A 6255-nucleotide genomic window follows, 5' to 3' on the forward strand; every position below is an offset into this window, starting at 1 on the left:
GAAACCACTACCCCGTTTCCCACCACCCCACCCCGAACACATCAGGGGAGGCATAGGGACAGCAAATTCGTTTCAGTATCCCTGGTAGCCGATATATGTCTATTCTGCAGATTCTCTTTTGAGTGGATTGTAACTTCTCACCAGTTCTCTCCTTCATAAAAGACCTAACTAAAATCTTTGACACATGTTCACTTTATATTTGTATGAGTCATGATCTTACCATTTGGGAAATTACCCTTTAATTGCATCTACCAGCTCATAGCACAGATGAGGTCACCCGGGGGAAGGGGAGGAACTTCCCTGAAGTGACCCTCAGGGGCTGAGGCTGGAGACAGAGCTGAATCCGGACCATTCTCAGCTCTGACCTGCTCCCTGAGTGGGGGTGGAGGAGCATGCTTTGCACAGGGTATGGAATGGGGGCTGTGACATCCCCTACTGTGGGGATGTGGAATGACCCTTTGGGGTGAGGCTCCCATCCTCTATGTCGGCCCGATGCAGATCTAAGACAGCTCCCTGACCCCAGGCCATCCTGGCCAGCGGCAGTTGGGGTGGCTTCATTCAGGACACACAGGTGCTGAAATGCCCCCTTGCCATTCTGGGCTGTTGTGCTGGTGACACCTGGGGGAAATGCTTTATTTTTGGGTGGGTTATATTAACTGCTGGGCTTCAGCTTCCTTATCAATAAAATGCAGGTAATTATGGTTCCTGCCTTACAGCCCTGTGGAGATGAAGTGAGATAGCAGATGCGAAGCTCTCGAGATAGTCCTGTGCAGAGTCAGCGCTCAATAAATACCAGCTGTCAGGCATTAGGTCTGTTTGCCTTGCACAACTTCCAGTGGTAGACATTTTGTAAAAGATGCCTGAGGGCAGCCCAGGTGGCTCAGCAGTTTAGCACCGCCTTCGGCCCAAGGCCTGATCCTGGAGACCCAGGATCAAGTCCCCCATCAGGCTCCCTGCATGGAGCCTGCTTCTCCTTCTGCCTGTGTCTCTGCCAATCTCTCTCTCTCTCTCTGCATGTGTGTGTCAAAAATAAATAAAATCTTAAAAAAAAAAAAAGATCCCTGAAACGCCTTCCAGACTCTAGCCTAGCAGGACTTAGTTCCCTCATCCTTAGCTACGATCCCCAGTAAATGCTTCTTGGTGGTAGATGAATGAGTCAGAGCCTGGGCCAGCATGGACATGCCCTGGCTTGCTCTCACTGGTGCCCCCATGCCGCCACCCAGGAGATCCTGGGACCCAGAGGACCTAAGGGGGAAGAGCACAAGAAAAGGTGGCTATCTGCCAGGTAATTATGGGGTGCCCTGGGGCAAGTCCCCTATTAGGGCCTTGGTTTCCCCATCTGTATGATGGGCACCAGGGAGCCTGGAACTGCTGAGGACCTTCACAACCACCATTTAGGGAGAAACAGATGGTCTCCAAGGGCAGAACAGCTAGAAGCTAAAGCTTTCCCGGGCCAGAACTTGCTTTGGGTGACAAAGCACAGCACACAAGAAAGGGAAAGGCACTCCCACACACACCACAGGAAGTTGCCCAGCAGGTTGAGTGGCAGAGCTGGCTGAGAGCCCAGGTGGCCAAGTTTCTTGGCTAGTGAGGAGGAAAATGTGGTTCAGGTCACTCTTCAGGCCTGCCAGGGGAAATTACAGAGGCCAGGGGATGGACTCAGTGGCCTGAGGGGGTCCAAGGTGGATGTATCCTTCAGGGAATACATTTGGGTGTCAGAAACAACCCAAATCAGCCAAACTGAAGAGACTTGGGCAGAGGGGGAGCGGGGCATGTACCCTGCCTCTCCCTGGGAGTGGACTCGTGTTTTCTTTTAAAGATGTATTTATTTATCTACTTGACAGAGACAGAACACAGGTAGGAGTAGAAGGAAAGGGAAAAGCAGACTTCCCGCTGAGCAGGGAGCCCTATTCAGGGCTTGATCCCCCGACCTTGGGATCATGACCCGAGCCCAGGGCAGACGCTTCACTGACTGAGCCACCCAGGCAGCCCCGGGCTCTGTGTTTTGATAACTTCATCCTCAGTGGACTCCCCTCATGTGGTGGTCACCTTGCCTCCACCTGAACGGCTGGGAGCTCTAAGGGACCCAGAGACTTCATTCCTTGAAGTCCCAGCTTTAGGTCACGTGGTTTGGCTTGGGTTACCTGCCCCTTCCCAACTCTGGGGTCAGGAGGGCAGGTTGCTCTGGTGGACCAGGCTAGCATGGGTCTACTCCTAGAGCTTTGGGCAGGGCAGGGCCAGGGGGAAATTAGCCCCATTAATTAGGGAGGCACAGGCTGGCACTGAAATCTTAAATGAGACCACTGGCAGCCTCAGTCCCTCTCTGCCTACTATTTGGAGATCCTCAGGTTTATGCAATAAACTCACCTTGTCTCTCTCAGCCACCAGAAATTCTACCCCCTGTGACAAATGAAAAAGTTGTTTCTTTTTATTTTTTTAATTTTATTTATTTATTCATGAGAGACACACACACACAGAGAGAGAAAGAGACAGGCAGAGGGAGAAGCAGGCTCCATGTAGGGAGCCCGATATGGGACTCGATCCCGGCACTCCCAGGATCATACCCTGGGCAGAAGGCAGATGCTCAACCGCTGAGCCACCCAGGCATCCCGATTGTTTCTTTTTTAAAATATTTTTAAATTTTATTTATTTGAGAGAGAGAGAGAGCAGAAGCAAGGGGAGAGGCAGAGAGAGAGGGAGAAGCAGATTCCCCACCGAGCTGGGACCCCGATGCAGAACTCGATCCCAGGACCCAGAGATCATGACCCAAGCTGAAGGCAGAAGCTTAACCGACTGAGCCATCCAGGTGCCCTGAAAAGGTAGTTTCTATTAAAATCTCAGCGCCTTGTGGCACCTGGATGGCTTGGTTGGTTGGGCAACTGCCTTTGGCTCCAGTCATGGTCCTGGGGTCCTGGGGTCCTGGGATCAAGCCCGGCATCGGGCTCCCTGCTCAGCGGGAAGCCTGCTTCTTCCTCTTCCACTCCCCCTGCTTGTGCTCACTCTGTCAAATAAATAAATAAAATATTAAAAATAAAATAAAATGTCAGCTCCTTCCACAGTGTTTTGTGGCAGAGGCTGTCTAAATCACAGGAAAGGATTCCATCTAATGGTGGGATTTAGGGCAGTGTGGTCAAAGGGCAGGGGAGACATCTGGGAAGACTTCCAAGGAGGCAATGGATCCAGCAACATGAAGGTGGCCTGGGAAGAAAGAGAAACCTTCCCATCTTAGTTTACCATGCAAGATGGATGGTCCTCTCATGTATGTCAGAGGTCCAGGCTCTTCTGCTTCCTTCCTCTAAGGGATCTGTCTGTCCAGCTATCAGCCTGTCATATCAGCTCTGCTCTAAAGCTGTTAGATTGAGTGTGTATTCATCAAGCATCAGTTTCTAACATGGATGAAGGATCCTTCTCCCTAAAGAGGGAGAAGGTCTGTCCTGGATGATTACAGGTAAGTTCTGTATGGGAGGGTCAGACGGGAAGCTCCAGGAAGCAGATAGGATAGGTTAGAACATTAAAATAGTCATCATCTATTCTTCCATCCAGCCACACACTCACCCCATTGCCCAGCCCTTCACCTAGCCTTGCACCAATTCATCCACCAATCAGTGACCCACTTACCCATTCTTCTTTTCATTCATCTACCCACCCATACACCTACCCAACTGTCTGCCCATCCATCCACCCACATAATAACCAGTGGCTGCTGTGGATCTATCTTGAGCCATGCATTGGGAACACGGAGATGAATCATGTCCACCCCCTGCCTTTTAGGCCTCCCAGTGTAGCTGGAGAGGCATCCTCAGGCATATCTCACTTCCTGATTCTCTGACCGATGCTGTGGAAATCCCAAGGAGCATTTAATCATAACAACAACATTTTAGTGGAATGTTGATAGATCCATTGGTGTTTGCCAAGAGAGAGGAGGAGGAAAGGCATTCCTGGAAGTGGGAACAGCATGGGTGAATTCTGGGAGGTGTAAGAGAGATGAGCGTGGAGGCAGAAGTTGACATTGGAAAACTGACCAGGGACCTCTAATTCCTGGCCCCAGGAAGCCAGGGGTGGCATCTGAGCAAAAGAGCCAGCACATAAGAGGGTGTGGCCAAAGACCTGGAAGTGGCCAGGCCACTATTATTGCTCCAGGCTTCGATGAGACACCTGCAAATCCACAATTCAAAGAAACAAAAGAAGGATGCCTGCATGGCTCAGGGTGTGATCCCAGGGTCCTGGGATTGAGTCCTGCATCAGGCTCCCGCAGGGAACCTGCTTCTCCCTCTGCCTCTCTCTCTCTGTGTCTCTCATGAATAAATAAATAAAATATTTTTAAAAAATTAGGAGTCTGTGGACTAGAGGTTCCAAAGAGGCCTTGAACATGTAGCAAACTCCATAGGTGCCACCAAAGCCCTCCAACCAAAGCCCCCCAGGAATACGCCTGTGGTTCAACAAGTTGGATAGTTGGATTGCTTGCTTGTTGCAACAAGAGAAAGAGCACACTGTGGGGAAGCATGGGGTGTCTTGTCTCAGGTGTTAAAGAAGACTTCGTCTAGGATTTGGGCTGGTGTTAGGTGAGTTGGTGGCAGCTCTAAGGAGGCGGGACTTTACTCTGGATTGGAAGAAGAGCATTCTATGATTGGGTATCTTAATAAATCCTATCTAGAAAGAGGGAAGACTAGAGTGAGGCTAAAGTTGAAATGGTAAAGGGGCACCTGGGTGGCTCAGTCAGTTAAGCTGTCGGTTTCAGCTTGTCGTGATCTCAGGGTCATGAAACTTAGCCCTATGGCAGGCTCCATGCTCAGCTCAGAGTCTGCTTGAGTTCCTCTCTTTCCCTCTCCCTCTGCCCCTCCTCCCCTCCCAGTGTGCTTCCTCTCTCTCCCTCTCAAATAAACAAATAAATCTTTAAAAAAGAAATTGGTAAAGAAACAACCTATTAGGGGACTATTTGGTCACTTTTGTGGCTTGGACAAGGCTCATGTTCCATCTGTGTTCAGATATTATTACGGAGCGGCCTTGTTTTTGTCCTGATCAATTGTAGCTGTAGAATGGCCTTGTCTAAGGCTGATGTTCTAGGAAATTGTTCACATTCAACAGGAGGACACCAGGGGATGGCTCTGAGTGAGAGGCCAGCTCCTAGATGTGGGCTTTTTTCCCCTCATTCTCAGTGTGTTCCTTTGATCAGATTTTCTGAAATCTTACAAAGAAACAAATGCTTAATCTCTCAAAGTCACTTATAGCCCAGACAGGCTTTGAATCACAGATACCTTATTCATAGATGGGCCCTCACGTGGCTTATCACACATGACCTCAGTGGCTGCCTCTATGAAATAGGTGGCTCCTATAACAGCATCAGGTTGTGTGGGGAAGGGCGGAGCCACCCACAGAGGCTTCAACAATGCTGGTGAAATTAAATCCCTCAATCTTAAACCCACCATGGACTATTGAATGGCAGCAAGAAAGACTGTGTGGTTTCTCTTGTGAATAGTACCTTTTCTCCTCTGTACTTTCTTTAAAAAGATCTTATTTATTTATTTGAGAGAGAGGGCACGCATGAGCTGGCAGAGGGGGGGAAGAGAAGAGGAAGGAATGAAAATCGAATTGGAAGCAGACTCTGCATGGAGAACAGAGCCTGACACGGGGCTCCATCCCACAACCCAGACATCATGACCTGAGCCAAAACCAAGAGTTGGACGCTTAACCAACTAAGCCACCCAGGCACCTCTCTTCTATGTGCTTTTTATTTTTTTAAAAATTTTTATTTATTTATGATAGTTACACACACAGAGAGAGAGAGAGAGAGAGGCAGAGACATAGGCAGAGGGAGAAGCAGGCTCCATGCACCGGGAGCCCGATGTGGGATTCGATCCTGGGTCTCCAGGATCGCGCCCTGGGCCAAAGGCAGGCGCCAAACCGCCGCGCCACCCAGGGATCCCTCTATGTGCTTTTTAAAATGTCCTTTTTACAACCCAAATGGAGGGGGATTTGGCATCTAACAAAATGCATACATGTTTCTCTTTTGCCCCAGCAATCCCACTTCCAGCAATTTGCCCCTGAAGATATACCTCCAACAGTGTGAAACTATATAGGCATTGAAATATAGTTAATAATTGCAAAATATTGGCAAAAATATCAGTTCTTATACATAGGCAGTGGTTGAATAAACCGTGGTACATTCGTTCAATGGAGTCCTACAGGGATCCCTGGGTGGCGCAGTGGTTTAGCGCCGGTCTTTGGCCCAGGGCGCGATCCTGGAGACCCGGGATC

Source organism: Nyctereutes procyonoides, unplaced genomic scaffold (genome assembly GCF_905146905.1).
Source record: "Nyctereutes procyonoides isolate TBG_1078 unplaced genomic scaffold, NYPRO_anot_genome, whole genome shotgun sequence".
NCBI lineage: Eukaryota > Metazoa > Chordata > Mammalia > Carnivora > Canidae > Nyctereutes > Nyctereutes procyonoides.